Source organism: Danio rerio, chromosome 24 (genome assembly GCF_049306965.1).
Source record: "Danio rerio strain Tuebingen ecotype United States chromosome 24, GRCz12tu, whole genome shotgun sequence".
NCBI classification, from domain to species: domain Eukaryota; kingdom Metazoa; phylum Chordata; class Actinopteri; order Cypriniformes; family Danionidae; genus Danio; species Danio rerio.
In genome coordinates this window covers 1,367,426-1,384,189 of record NC_133199.1, presented here as the reverse complement: position 1 = coordinate 1,384,189, position 16,764 = coordinate 1,367,426, and the positions used below count along the sequence as shown (strand labels likewise).

Genomic DNA, 16,764 nt, shown 5'->3' with positions numbered 1-16,764 from the left:
CTGACATCTTATCTAGTTAACCTAGTTATCCTATTTCAGCCTTTAAATTGCACTTTAAAGGGATAATTCACCCCTTAACTTGATCAAAACCTATTTAAAATTTCCATTATATTCTTTTCATGCTATTGAAGTTGGTAGCATTCTTCAAAATATCTTCTTTTGTTTTCAACACAAGAAGTGAACCAATAAAGGTTTAAAATTACATGAGGCAAAATAAATGAGGTAATTTTCATTTCAAGTTCTAAATTCTCTCAGATTTGGCATCTTTTTTGTCACTTTATTTTAAGGGTTTAATTCTCACTTCTAACAAACCATTCACTAGGATTTTTTGCTCAATAAACTCACAATTATCTGCTTATTCATTGTATTTAGGGTAGTAATTGGGTTTAGGTATTAGGTAGGATTAGAGATATTGAATAAAATCATACTTTATTAGTACTTATAATAAGTCAATGTCTTAATAATAAACAAGTAATGCTTAAACAAAATAATTACTATTGAACACATTCTTTATTATATATATATATATATATATATATATATATATATATATATATATATATATATATATATATATATATATATATATTTTTTATATTTATTTATTTTTTTTTTTATTTTTTTTGTGCTCAAAAGTTGAAAAACTGAAATAAATAAGTTTAAAACAACATGAGGGTGAATAAATGTGGCGATTTAAATTTTTATTTAACTGTCTTTAACTTTAAGTGCTGATTTCATTCAGATTTGGCATTTTTGACATGTTTATTTTCCTATAAGTGTGTTAAAAGTGACACGATGTGTGTTTCCTTTCACACATTGTCCTTTAGCAGTTTTGTCAGGCGAGTAGATAAAACAATAAGCTATTGAAAGCTGATTTCTCATTTTTGCGTCATGATTCAACATGTGGTTTGCTTGCTGTAGATTGATGTGTCTTTCCTTTCACACTTTGTCCTTTGGTAGTTTTGAAAGCATTTATCAAAATATCTTCTATTGTGTTCATCAGAAGAGATGAAATAATAAAGGTTTATACCACATGAGGGAGAATAATGAATGAGGCAGCTTTCCTTTTTGGTGAACTATCTCTTTAAGTGCTGATTTTATTCAGATTTGGCATCTTTGACGTTTTTATTTTTTTATAGATGTGTTAAAAGTGACAATGTGAGTCCTTTCAATAGTTTTAAAACAATGAGGTAATGAAAGCTGATTTCTTATTTTGCATCATGATTCAACATGTGGTTTGGTTGCTGTAGCTTGTTTCCACTGAGTCACATTTCAATCTAGATACAATTCTATGTATTAATAAACCCTTACGTAAGGCTTTTAGCTCAATAAACTACTGGTTTGTTGCTTATTATTAGTTATTAAAGTAGGTAGTACTTGGGTTGATTAGGGGTGAAAAACACCATACTAAGTAGTATTAAACAGACAATATTTTTTATATCAAAGCAAGTAATACCTCCATTGTGAATAGTGGGTATATACTTAAACTTCAGTGTTACCTCTATTTTCTCTTCTATAAACACGTTAAAATAAACCAATGTGTGTAAAAGTTTTCTTTCACACGTTGTCTTTTGGTAGTTTTGAAAGCATTTTTCAAAATATCTTCCTTTGTGTTCAGCAGAAGAAATAAACTAAAGGTTTAAAAACACATGAGGGAGAATAAGAAGGAGGCAAATTAAATTTTTTGGTCAACTATCCCTTTAAGTGCTGATTTCATTCAGATTTGGCATTTTTGATGTTTTTATTTTCCTATAAGTGTGTTAAAAGTGACACGATGTGTGTTTCCTTTCACACATTGTCCTTTAGCAGTTTTGTCAGGCGAGTAGATAAAACAATGAGCTATTGAAAGCTGATTTCTCATTTTTGCGTCATGATTCAACATGTGGTTTGCTTGCTGTAGCTTGATGTGTCTTTCCTTTCACACATAGTTTTAAAAGCATTCTTCAAAATATCTTCTATTGTGTTCATCAGAAGAGATGAAATAATAAAGGTTTAAAACCACATGATGGAGAATAAAGAATGAGGCAGCTTTCATTTTTGGTGAACTATCCCTTTAAGTGCTGATTTCATTCAGATTTGGCATTATTTTTCTATTAATGTGTTTAACGGGACACAATGTGAGTTCTCTTTTCTTTCCATTGTCTTTTGGTAGTAACCAATTACATGTTGAAAGCTGAGTTCTTATTTTTGCGTCATGATTCAACATGTGGTTTGCTTGCTGTGGATTGATGTATTTGTGTGTTAGAGTTTCCTTTCACACATTGTTTTTGGTAGTTTTGAAAGCATTCTTCAAAATATCTTCTCATTTTTGGGTGAACTATCACTTTAACTACTGATTTAATTCAGATTTGGCACTATTTTTCTATAAATGTGTTGACAGTATGACACAATGTGAGTTTACATTCAAACGTTGTCCTGATTTCATTCAGATTTGGCATCTCAGACATTTTTAATGTGAGTTTTCTCTCCTTTCCTTTCTCTTTTAATAGTTTTGAAAGCATTCTTCAAAATATCTTTTAATTTCTGGGTGAACTATCCCTTTAACTGCTGATTTAGTTCAGATTTGGCATTATTTTTCTATAAATGTGTTAAAAGTGGCAGGATGTGAGTTTCCTTTCACACATTGTCTATCAAACATTGAGATATTGAAAGCTGATTTCTGATTTTTGCATCATGATTCAACATGTGGTTTGGTTGCTGTCCCGTTCTGCGTCTGGTTGCGTGTGTTTCCTTTTTTTTGTGCCGGTGGATCTGAGAAACGTCGTTGTGCTGTCGGAGTGTGTCCGACTCTGTTACTGTATCCCCTCCACCCAGATAGTCTTCCGCCTGGAGTCTTTTGTGTTCTCTGAATGCCTGGTATTAATGGCTCCGTTTATCAGGATCTTTACCTTTTTATGGCTCTGTAAACCTACAGAGATTTACAGCCCCAGATGACCCCGCGCTGTCTGCTCATAGGGGGTCCGTCTCTTCTGAGAGTTCAGGTTTCGCTGCCCAGAAACGAACAGAACAGACCCCCCTCTGGTCACACACACACAAATCTCCAACCAGGGGACACTTAGAGCGAATGGAGTGTGGATAGACACATGGTGGGGACATAATGAGCACTCCTAATGAAATTATCCTGCAAAGGTTTGGCGAAGAAGACAACTTACAGAAATGCAAGTTTAGCTCCCGAGGCAGGCAGTGGATATAAATGAGTTTAACATGAGCTCTTTAAAATGCGCTTCTTCTCTTTTGGGATTATGAAGTCTTTCCCATTGACTTCCTAATCCCAAACAGAGCACACTTTAAAAAGAAAGACTTTGTAATCACAGTGCTTCTGACTTTGCATTATTTTTGCACAAACCGGACACTCGGTTAGTTAGTGTTTAGGTCAATGATTCAAGTATGCACGTAAGATAACCGAAATCCATTACAATGCATCTAAAACTGCTCGTTTTGGGAGATAACATTGTAAATACTTTAATTAAGCCCCTCCCACTCTTCCAACCAGTGCAACTGTTAAGTAAGGGATTGCTTAATTTAATAATAATTTGATAGGAGTTACGAACAAAGTTCTTCCCTTAAATACTGTACATGTATGTATGTATATGCTGGTATTATTGAGATGTTTTGAATAATAACCCTACTTTTGAGCTAAACAAGGTTAGATTTGCCAGACAGTTGTACATGCTTTTAAACAATGACATGAGTTAGAAATCTGTTAATATGGTGTATATGAAATATATAATAATTGTTAATGTTTTGATGAGGATTGTTTTGATACATTTTGTTTGTGTCTATTTTTATTTAGTACAACCTAAAGGTCCTGGTTGGACCTAATGCATTGCCTATGCATTAGAATTTCTGTAGATTTTAAGTAGTTTTGAGTCAAGTAATTAAAGTACTTACACTAAAAATTCATTGTGTTTACATTTTTTACAAAACATGCATTTTAATGGATTTTCGATGATCTAAAGTGCATATTTGAATCATTGACCTAAACACAAACTACACTAAAAACAAATGATTCATTCGATTTACTGTTTTTTTAAGGTAAGTGGTTGCAAACCATTTACATGGGCAGAGTTTAACCCAGCAAATTTAATTAAGTAACATTCAACTTACTTTCTTTATATAAATTGTACAATTGAACATGCAAACTCCACACAGAAATGCCAACTGACCCGCCAGTACTTAAACCAGCGACCTTCTTGCTGTGAGGCGACAGTGCTAACCACTGAGCCACCTTGCTGCCCCTATAATTATAATAATAATAATAATAATAATAATAATGATAATAATGATAATAATAATAATAATATGTAAGTCTAAATAATAATAATACTTTGAGTGTAAATTATGAACTGTAAATCTAGATTATAATTAGGACAAGTATCATAAATATGGCACAACTGTAAATTATAAACACACATAAAACATCACAAAAATTTATAAATAAAATAAATAAAATAAAAAATAAATAAAATAAAACAAATACAGCAATTACAGTAGAAATACTTCAATAATAATCATAATATTCCAAGAATCAAACTTTTTTCTTGTTTTCTTGCCCAGTGCTAGACGGAGATGACTCTGCTAACCACTGAGCCACTGCACCACCCCACGTAATTACTTTCCATTCTTAAAGTTAACTCTCAATATGTTTTTTCAAAGCATAGGAAAATAATTTAAATTCAGTTTTAATGATTAGTAATGAATAACTTTAAGTAACTTACCCATCAGTCTATTATTAAATAAAAGTACATTTGTGTTTACATTTTCCCTACTTTTTTTAACACATAAGTGGCTTCATCTGTTCCTCAGAAACGCTCTTTGTAGCGTTCGCCAAATGTCCGTGCATGGTTTTGCATTATGCCTTTACATGTGGTCACGGTTCATAAAATAGCAGAGTAAGTTATGTTAAGTGCTAACTTGAAGACACTCATGCCCTCAGTGCTGCGTTTTCTGCGGGAGCTCGGCTTCGGGGCTTTTTTTTTTTTGCCATCCTAAAACGTGCTGTGGTTGTATTTCGTCCCCCAAGGCAACATATGCTGTTCACTGGGGTTCAACACCACTCTATGATCTCTCCACTTCAATCTGTCATCCTGAACGGCTTTTGTGGCCATTCAAACAAACTCAAAGTGGTTTAGTCATTTGGTTGATGATTGGCTGGAAGTTATAAGCCCTAAATAGGTTGCTGCACGATATATAGTTTCAGCATCGATATCACAATGTGATCATTCGCAATAGTCCCATCGCAGGATATGCAATGTTGAGTTTGCATTATGATGTATCGTTTGCGCGTGTTTTTAAGGCCTGTGATTGTATATTGATTTTAAAAGCATTCAGGCATAAGAAATTGTAGCATTTGTAGCTATTAATTTGATCAAATTATGTTTGTTTTTATTATTCAATGGCTGTAAAATATCCGTAAATGAGCAGTTTTTCGTATTTTGTGATTTATGTTTTATTTTTCGCAGTTTATTTATGCTTTTAAATGGCATTATGGGACCTTGACCTTTCTTTAACAACGTTTAACCTTGAAAAGTCCCCAAAAATGTACTTTTATTAACATATTGAATAGTTTAACGTGATATATTGTTAATTAACCGATATTTTTCCCCATGTGAATGCTTTTAGACTTGGAAAATTTAAAAACTCTGTTAATTTTAGTTGTATTTTTTCCTTTATTGTATTTATAGATTGCTTATTAGAATTTAAGCAGATGCACTTCCACGACAGAATCATCCCAATTAATCTAACATGAATTATTTCCAAATAGAGATATTAAGTCATCTGGTGAAGTTGTAATTATATCGAAATATACAGCTGAAGTCTGAGTTATTTGCCCTTTTGTGAACTTTTGAGTTATTTTAGCCTTTAAATTCACTTTAAGCTGAATTCTAGTATCTTGAAGAATATCTATCTAATATTATGTGGTCATCATGACAAGGGGAAAAGTAATCAGTATTTAGAAATAAGTTATTAAAACTGTTATGATTAGAAATGTGTTGACTAAATCCTCTCTGTGTTAAACAGAAATTGGGGAATATATATACAGGGGGGCTAATAATTCTGATTGACGCCCACCGCCACAACCTCTATCGCTAATTCGATTGTGAGAGCAGATAGACATCTGTTGGGTGGATCTGGTTTCTGCAGATTAGGCGGTGTTTTCTTGACTCCCGGATTCAGCTGGACACACATTAAGGGTTCCTTGCATAATGGAAACTGTTGATGGCCGAAATGGTTTCTTTATCAGATGGACCGCGGAGCGAGGGAAGCTACAACACACGCTTCAGTGCGCCGCTCACAATCTAATTAGCGACAAATGCAACACACATGCTCAGCATAACATGTCCGTTATCAACAAAGCAAACAAGAAATGCTCGGTGTCCACTTGTGGAGGAAAAAAACAGCTGGCGGATCCGAGTGCTGCATGTGTGGCATGTCAGGCGCGTCTGGTTTGCAGTCAGAGCAAATCTTTGAGATTGAAGAGACGATTTATTATACATTTGGAACACACAATCAATCATAAATGTCAATTTTTGAAAATCCTGCATCATCTGAAAGCTGAATAAATAAGCTTTACATTGACGTATACTTGTGTAAGGATATGACAACATTTGGACTGTCCTCTTGTTGTGTGGTGACACATAGAATACTGTTTCCAGATCCAGATGTCAGGGTTGGCTCAGTGGGTAGCACGATCGCCTTACAGCAAGAAGGTCACTGGTTCAAGCCTCAGCTTGGTCAGTGGGCGTTTTTGTGTGGAGTTTGCATGTTCTCCCTGTCTTGGCGTGGGTTTCCTCTGGCTGCTCCGGTTTCCCCCACAAGTCCAAAGACATGTGGTACAGGTGAATTGGGTAGGCTGTAGTGTATGTGTGTAAATGGGAGTGTATGGGTGTTTTCCAGTAATGGGTTGCCACTGCCTAAAACATATGCTGGATAAGATGGCAGTTCATTCCACTGTGGCGATCCCAGATTAACAAAGGGACTAAGAAAATGAATGAACTGACTTAATTGAACAGCTTTAAATAATTATATGAGCCATAATAACACATGTGCATTTATTCTGCTGTGCGTTCACTTTTAGAAAGGTTTCTGTGCAAACTGTGTAAATCAGACCCCTGTTTTTATTGATATTTTACTAAGGATAGCAGCATTGTTGATTATGTCACACTGGTGTATTTAGTGTTATTGAAGCAGATGGACTTCAGTGAGGTCATGGTGTGTGTGTGTTGTGTCAGAGGCCGCCCTCTGCAGATAACACATTCCTCTGACAGCACTATGAATCATTGATGCGCCCCAATCCGCTGACCAAACGAAAACTAGAAACATTTCCTCCTGATTGTTAGATTCCTGTCTTGAAGCATCAGATGGAGGAATTGTTGAAACGTGGCAAAGGACAGAATGCAGCTTTTTGCTCATGAAAGAGATAAGAGCTGCTGCTTGAAGCAATGTTCTTTGTACCTCGTCAGAGAACGCACAACAATAGCCAGTCAGTTTGGGTTTGTGTGTGTGTGTGTGTGTGTGTGTGTGTGTGATAGTAAAGATGGCATTCAGAAAATGCAAGCTCAAGAACACTCCCAAAAGAGGTCAGTAAAAGGTCTCCGCAGTAACCCTAATCCTGAAAACACAGCTTTACAGTGAGCGACCTGTAGCGCCGCCCTGCTGGGTCAATCCGCTAAGTGCCACACATCCTGCAGAGAAAGCAAACACACTCTGGGCTCGATAAACAAAGCACACATCCTGTATCTGTGCTGCTTGGAGACTCAGACAAAGCTGATTAGTCATGGAGACACTAACAGTAGAGGCCTTTGATTTACACTAGCAGGCGAAAAGTTGGAAATTTGTGCAATTAGAATGTAAAATACTGGGGTCTTAAGTATGAATATGGTTCATTTTTATTTTAATGTGAATTATATGATGATGTTGGATGTATTTGGGTTATGCTGTGATATATATATATATATATATAATAAAAGTTAGAATTATTAGCCTATATTAATACACAGTTTTAATGGTTTTAAAAAAAATCCACTTGTGGATAATAAAGAAAGTCAAGTTTGGAAAAAGTATGATAATAAGATTATTCAGCTCTCAAAGTTTGCGTTTGTCTAATAAAAAATACAGTGAAATTTGTGAAATAATATTGCAGTATTAAATACCTTATTTTATTGAATATAGTTGAATTGAATTGAATTGATTATTGAGGTTTAAAATGAATAATAATAATAATAATAATAATAATAATAATTATTATTATTATTATTATCACCATTATTTTACCAGAAAAAAAACACATGAATCACACATTGACAAACTATTCAAAACATCTACAAACCTGTGCTTTAATTTTTAAATCCTCTATACTCTTTTTTTTAAAGCATTTAATGACATAAATTCTTTTAACTACAACCTTGTTTGTAGATTATTCCATGCAAATGTTGCTGCATATTTAAAAACCTTTTTTCCCATCTTAGTCTGCACTTTAGAAACAGACAGTAAATAAATATCCCATGACCGAAGGTCATATAGGGACAGTTTTTTTTACAAATGTAATTCTGTAAGTATGATGGAAGTAAATTCAATATAGATTTGTAAACAAAGATATGCCAATGCTTGAGCCTATAAATGGACAAAGCAGACATGTTGTCAGACAAATTTTAAACATGATTAGTCTTTAGCATAAACATGTATTTACTTTTCTTCATCACAATAAATTGTTTGATAGTGAAAGTTGCAAATAAATGTATTATTTTAAACATTCTTTATTTTCATCAAAACATCCTAAAAAATATTTAAAACTATGAAGCAAGACTTTTTTTCAGCACTGATGAATTTAAGAATCATTATTAGTGATTTTGCATTAATAATAACTGATCATAATAGAACGCCAAATCATCAGATTATTATGATTTCTGAAGGAGTAATGATGATGAAAACGCAGCTTTGAATCACAGAAATAAACTAAATGTGTAAATATTTTACAATTTTACTATATTTTTAATCAAATAAGTGCAACTTTAGTGAGCAGAATTTTCTTTTTTAAGCAATAAATAAATCAAACTATTTTCAAACTTTTGACTGTACAGTATGAAGAGTTCAGATTCAAAACGCTCTAAATGTTTTTTTTTCAGTATCCTATGATTTTATTCAGTTCTTTCACTTTAAAGACAATGAAAACGACCTTTTCATCGACATAAAAATGAAAGTACACAACCTATACACAGAAGTCTGATCAAAATGATCATTTTAGAGCAATATTTCAGATGGCGTTTCGAAGCTTTTGCTGAACTCTTCATTTTTTGTGTATTTCCTGTAGAAACGGACTCAATGGCTCTGATGCCACTCCATGACTCCGATGCCCTGCTGTTTCTGTGAATTAATATTATGACCATGAAACCAAGGCGAGAGGAGAAAGGCTAAAACTGTAGATCTCACTGCTGTTTAAATATCAGTCCACTAACCGAAGGACTGGATCCATTGTTTTGTGCAGGCTCCAGTGGAGCAGGGTCTCCTCTCCCCCACTGAGAGGCACCATAGCCGGGCTGGGAATGGCTGCAACTCCCACTCCTTTTTCCAGATACCCAGTGGTGTGAAGTAACAAATTACAAATACTCAATTGACTGTGATTGAGTAGGTTTACTTGTAGTTTTTAAAATCTGTACTTTTACATTTTTAGTGTCAAACTTTAATTCCGCTATTTTCCTTCAACCTGTAGTCACTACTTTTTAATAACTGATTTCTTTCATCATTGTCATGATGACAGCACATAATATTAGAGTAGATTTTCTTCAAGACACTAGTATTCAGCTTAAAGTGACATTTAAAGGCTTCACTAGGGTAATTAGGGTAAATTTAGGGTATTTAGGCATTAAGTTATTGTATAACAGTGGTTTGTTCTGGAGACAATCAAAACTAATATTTTTTGGCACTATAAGAGGCTAATAATATTGACCTTAAAATAGTTTCTAAAAAATTAAAAACTGCTTTTATGCCTGTCAAAATAAAACAAATAAGACTTTCTCCAGAAGAAAAAAATATTATAGGCAATACTGTGAAAGATTCCTGAATCTGTTCAACATCATTTGGGAAATATTTGAAAAAAGAAAACAAAAATTCTGTTCGCCTCACAGGAGGGCGAATAGTTTAGACTGCAACGCTTTGTGTTTTCTTGTTTATGGTGATTGGCTAAAGTAGAATAATTCCCATCCAATCAAATAACATCATACAGAATAACCTCAAGACATAAAATCAAGATACACGCAGTGACGATTGTCCTTAAACAATCACTAAATGCACTACAGAATGTTTCGTTCTCACACACACGTATGCACAAATTGCATGTAAACACAACCTTCAGGCCTGTAGCCAGCCTGGTGAAAGGGGTGATTCTTTTTTCTCTCAAAAAGTGGACCTTTCAGCAGTTATTCACCGCTCTATTTAAATGTGAGACGTAAATACTGCATTTAGGTGACATTCTAAGCACTATTTTTAGCTGAGTTTATTGAATTAATAAGCTTGTTGGATCATAACCACACTTTTTGATGAACTAAAAATATTTAGAATAAAGAAATATGACAAATATTTATTTTTAAATTAGAAGTTTATTACATCACATCACATATCATTAGGAAAAAAAAAGTTTTAAATAAAAAACTAGCCTATTCAACTGTCCTCAGTCAGAATTTGGCCGTTTAAATAATAACAAACTGAAACATAATGAAATTATAATAATAACAATTTAGAGCTTCTCAATTTTTCTAGCCTCTCTTATAAAAGTGCTTCACCCTTATTGGTCATGTTTTGTTTTAAGAATAATGTCCAAGATTTATAGAATAAAGTTACTTGTCTAATGTTTTCTCTTTTTAAAAACAGTACAGTATCAAAAGAAGACTTTGCTTATGTCAGATGTGTTCTTGCACTGATGGATGTTGAAAAATACTTGTTTGCGTTGGCCAAAACTGACAGTCACAACTAAAGTCACACCAGGATTTCGCTTGGTCTTTAAGCCTTTTTCGATGGGTTATTTTTTATTTATGATGGCGTAGCAGTCAAAATAAGACAAATGCGATTACTAATGGGACAAATTCTGGATCTTTGTCAGTGTGGGTCTTCCGAACCCCCCTGGCTATGGGCCTGACCTTGCACAGTGTAATACTCACTAGTCACTACTCTTGAGTACTTTTAAAAGGACTACTTTTTTACTCAGACTTGTAATATTTACAATATATACTTTTGAACTACTTGCACTGAATGAGTAATTGAGTATGATTTTTCAGTACTTTCCACCACTCCAGATACCGAACACTGACCCTCTCCACTCCTCCACAATGAATAAACAGACAGTGAAGCGTATGAGCATGAGCATTCGTCAGCGGTTGTCACGGAGGGAAAAACTAAAGAAGTTTGGTATGCAATTGAAGTCCTTTCATCCTCAATGATGAGGGTTTTAATGCTTTGACCTTTGGGCAGCGGAGGAGGCTTGAGCTGACAGAGATTGTTTTAGAAACTTATGGCCCTTGTTAACAAACATAAGCACAGTGATCCATTGTCAGAAAGGGCAACAGGGACGCATTTGTAGGATCAAAAGTGACGCTGGCCATTTATTGAGTTGTTGAGGAGTCTCCAGCTGTTCTTATTTTAATCAAAGAAACCTAAAATTAAAATGTATCACAGTTTCTATTAATTATAAAGCGAGACAAATGAATAAATAACCTGCGTTACTGTTGATTGTAAGAATCATTATTGTTATCATTAGTGTTGGTGTGGTGCTCTGGTTTCCCCCGCAGTCGCTATAGCTGAACTGGATGTACTAAATCAGCCGCTGTGTATGAGTGTGTGTGTGTGAATATGAGAGTGTATGGGTGTTTCCCACATGGCACTCATGTCTCATTACAAAATGGCAAACAAAACTGACATTTAGCCTACAATCCTTGCACAACCTACACTTTTATCTGTTATCTCTCTCTTTTGATAGTACTCTATTTTAATGGGAGATTTTGGAAATCAGATCTAAATTTAAGGAACGGTCAGGTGGGGTAGAAAATAAGGCGGGTCCGGCAGCGGGTGAACAAAAACTGTATATACAGCGGGAGCGGTCGGGTGCGGAATAAAACCTGGCGGGAGCGGGATTAAAAATCCATTCCCATGCAGATCTCTACAGTGTAGCTTTCGCCATATTAAAGATCAGAGAAAGCAACACCTGCCCACCCAATAAATAGTTAAAAGCGCACAAAAGAAACTGATTTAAATGCTAGGTGTGAACTCTAAAGTGTCTCCACTGTCCACTTTTGTGATCGGATCCACAAAACCGCATCTTAATAGGAGGTGCGCTGCTGAAACAGGTGTAGCGCTGCTGTCTCATTTCACAAAGATGCCACTTTCTCCCCTTTTACGGTTGATGTGCTTTGTGTCAGACAGAAAGCAGAGCGCAGAGCAGGGATTTGGCCATCACGCTCAGATGTTTGCTGTGTTGGGAGGTTGTTTCTTGTCCCTAGACTGCTTCTAAATCACATTTGTTCTGGCTCTGCATTGAATTGTGGGTATGCAGGCGCAGGAGGCGGCAGCTGCCACATGAAGAAAGAGCGAGGTGGTGTTACTAAAGGCCAGTCCAGACGGAGAATGAAGCATCAACATTGGAAAACACACACACAAAGTGCCCACATACTGTTGCCGTATAACGATGATGTGTGTGTAATTTCTCTCAATGGGAAGTTTACACAACAGTGGTGCTTGCAAAACATTGCTGAATTTGCTCTAGCCTAAGATAGCAACAGCACATGCGGTAGTGGGGTTATTTGTCTGTTTAACCAATGGCAGAGAGTGGGAGTATTTGTGTCAAACCTGCTGGAAAACAGCAATTATTAGACCATCTCCTTGAGACATGTGTATTTAGAGGTGATCTTAAATATACTGTATGCATTTAGATTTGAGATATACTCAGGTTTCAGTGGCTACTGTATGTTTACATGCATCGGTTTTCATCAGTCTAAATTAATTGAATCCAGTCTTTCATAGTCTAAACACTGTAAACTGATTTAAGTATATATTTAAATGCATTTTTTGTGCATTGTGATTAAAGCATTTCTGTTTTAGAAAGTTTAGGTTCAGCACTGATTTAAAAAACTTTATTATTTTAAGATTTTTAAGCAGACTATATTGTCTAAAAATAGAAATATTAGGTTTCATTTTGAAAGTGTTGGTGGCATGTTGGCTCAGTGGTTAGCACTGTGGCCTCTAAGCAAGAAGGTCGCTTGTTCGAGTCTCGGCTGGGTCAGTTGACATTTCTGTGTGGAGTTTGCATGTTCTCCCCGTGTTGGCATGGGTTTCCTCCAGGTGCTCCGGTTTCCCCAACATTCTAAACACGTGCGCTATAGGGGAATTGGACGAGTGTGTGTGTGTGAGAGAGAACTGGGTTGCTGCTGGAAGGGCATCCGCTGTGTAAAACATTTGCTGTAATAGTTGGCGGTTCATTCCGCTGTGGCGACCCCTGATGAATAGGAGACTAAGTGAAAGGAAAATATATAAATGAAAAAGCATCAGTGTGGACATGGCATAAAGTGGTGTGTGTGTGTGTCAGGGCGAGGGGTTTTCCGCCGCTAAAGCGCTTCACCTTGGCCTGTGTGCTGGAAGGACAGGCTGATTGAAACGCTCTCTCTCTGGGTGACATCTGCTGTCCTCCTGCTGTTCTGTCACTGGCTTGATTCATGTCCTCCTGCTTTCCTCGCTCTCTGAAAGCCTGGCCACTTCAGCTCAGCGGGAGCTTATCTGTGAGGGAGGAGAGAGGGATGAAGAAAGAGACGAGAAGAGAGTGTTAGAACGTGAGTAGATCAAGAGGCGGAGGGCGGACGGGATGAAAATGGGGAAGGAGTAAAAAAATAACCAGTGTAGGATATGTGAGTTGTTGACATTACTGCTCCGGTTTCCCCCACAGTCCAAACACATGCGCTATAGGGGAATCGATGAACTAAATTGGCCGTAGTGCATGAGTGTGTGTGTGTGAATGTGAGAGTGTATTGGTGTTTCCCAGTACTGGGTTGCAGCTGGAAGGGCACCCGCTGTGTAAAACATATGCTGGAATCGTTGACTGTTCATTCCACTGATTAATAAGGTACTAAGCTGAAGGAAAATGAATGAATGAACATTACATCACATTTTCGACACATGAGAAAAACTAATGTATTTAGTATCTATTAGTAATTAATATTTCTTTGTCTTCAATGGAAATCTTGCTATAAAAAGTATTGTTATTATTGATTATTTTATTTATTTTGTGGCATATCTCTATGGTTTGACTGTCTCAAATGCAGTTCAATCAATTACAGCTCTTATTAATGACATGGAAAATCATTAATAAATATCTCAGGCCTAATTTTACTGGTGGCTATTTTAGTAAACAGCGTGTGTTTTTATATCTATACATTTCTAAAAACATTTACAATTTTTATAAATAGTAATAAGGGTAATTGGGTAAGAAAAGTAATCTTGTTTTCACTTTGACATCAGATTATTTTTATTACCTCATTGGCAGATTATTTTGCTTGTTTTAAGGACAAACTCACTTAATTTTGATTTATTATTTCTGAAAACAGCACAAAATGGTTTGCTTGTCTAGAACATGTTTATTGATTTAAGAATTTGTAGATATTTGGACTAGAAACAAGACAAAAAATAAAGTAAGAAAATCAATTAGGAATCAATTAGGGGAATTCCCTCGTCACATTAAAGCACAAAAGACATGAGCAAATCTCAAAAGTCCCCCAGTGACAGAAGAATGATGAGGCTTATAAGGAGAATTTGGCGGAGACTTCCTGAGCTTTCAAAAAGCTTCCCGAATATGGAAGTTTCTGTGAGCCGTCACAGCGGAGAGAATCCTGTTGCTCATTTCCTTTTTTGTTCCAGCTCAGAGGATCTTAAGCAGGTCTTCAGGAGTTGCTTGATTCAAGAACAATTTGTTAATCTCGACGCTGGATTAAGAGTTGAAGACTTTACTTGGTCATATGATAAACAGCTGGTAAGAACGAGAGGCCATTTATGGGCTGTTGTTATGCTTAATGTATATTTATTCAGTTTTTATATTGATTTCAGGAATTATACTCAGTGGTTAGCACTGTCACCTCACAACAAGGTCACTGGTTCAACTCCCGGCTGGGCCAGTTGGCATTTCTGAGTTTGCATGTTCTCCCCGTGTTGGTGTGAGTTTCAAAAATAAAACCCCAATCTTACAATGATATTCTGTAATATCTCAAACAACAGAACATATGAAAGACATTGTCGAGAATGATACAGAGAGAGAGAAAAGAGAGTTATATGGGGAATTGCCAATGCTTATGAACCAATAGTTGAGATTGGTTAAAGATCTGATTTTACGTCAACCTGGTTTTTGAAGCTCCCCTAGAGAACATCAGAAGGGCCTAAGCTTTAATTGATGTGGTCCTGTTGGAGAGCTAATGCAGCATGTCTGCACACGCTGGCCTTGTTTAGTTTGCTGCCAGAGCCGCAAATGGCCCTTTATTTGTGATTGATGGAGCTCCTGGCCAACTATGGTTCAGCCCACACTGCTCTAAACTCAAGGGACTGGTTGGATGGGGATTTGGGTTTGACAGGGTTCAGTTCCACTCGGGCCTCACGCTAAGATGGTAAAGTGAGTTTTTCCAGGTTGTATTTTTGAAAATGTTTTGCGAAATGGTAAAAAAAAATTTGCCTAAATATATTGTGTTTATTAAAATGAAGATTTGATATAAAGGTTTGAAATGTTTATTATTAAATATTTATTTAGGGTAAAGAAAATATTTTTCCAATTTTACTGTAGAATGTGTAATGGAATCAGCGTATTTATTATTTACATTGTATTTAATGTGTATCTAATAATAATATTATTATTATTATTAATAATAATAATAATAATAATAATGGTATAATATATACATATTTTTAAGTATGTTGATTGGTTGATGTGCAAATACAGATTTTCTTAATATAAAATTTGAATGTATCGTCTTGGATTTAAGGGTTTGGAGGTTGCAAATTATTTTAAAATATATTTTCAAAAACTTATTCATGTAATTTTATTGTATATTTTTAAATAAATATATTTATTGTTTATTTTCTTTAAATACCTAATTGAAAATAAATATAGTTTTGCTTTTAATTAATTAATTTATTTATTTATTTTAAATAAAAGTAAATAAAATGTGATGCAGTTTTAATAAATAAGTAATACATTTTTAAAAAATATTTTAGTATTTTAAAATATATTTTCAAAAACTTGTATGAAATATTTTTTAATAAAAGTAAATAAAAATAATTTTATTTTTGTATTTTAAAGTGTTTTCAAAGATGTTTTCCTATAATATATATATATATATATATATATATATATATATATATATATATATATATATATATATATATATATATATTTATTTAAAAAAATTGTATTGTTTTTTACTATATTGGGTTCAAGGAAACCCTGTAGTTTTGTATTTAGACTGTTTTAGATCTTGTTTTCACAAATAAACTTTCATCTCATTCTCATTGGTTTTCTCCAGTCCCTCTTGGTCTTTTGGGTGTCAGTGTTGGTCGTGAGTTTGATGGCTGGAAAGAGACAGTGATGAATGGGGCAAAGGCTCTCTGATTGAGTTGAAGCAGTTCACACGCCGCTTGCTCGGCCGCCCCTTTCGTTTGCTGTTCTCTTAGTGCTGTCTTTTAGCAGATCGGTGTGTGAACTGGAGGTTTGTTTGTGTGCGAATGTGGTATTTTTCTCACACTCTA

General features: G+C 35.0%; 1 protein-coding gene across 24 annotated transcripts in view; it reads left to right on the top strand.

Annotated features, from left to right (window-relative positions):
• The window catches only part of nrp1a (neuropilin 1a), a 453,654-nt gene that overhangs the window by 321,188 nt on the left and 115,702 nt on the right, over positions 1-16,764 (top strand).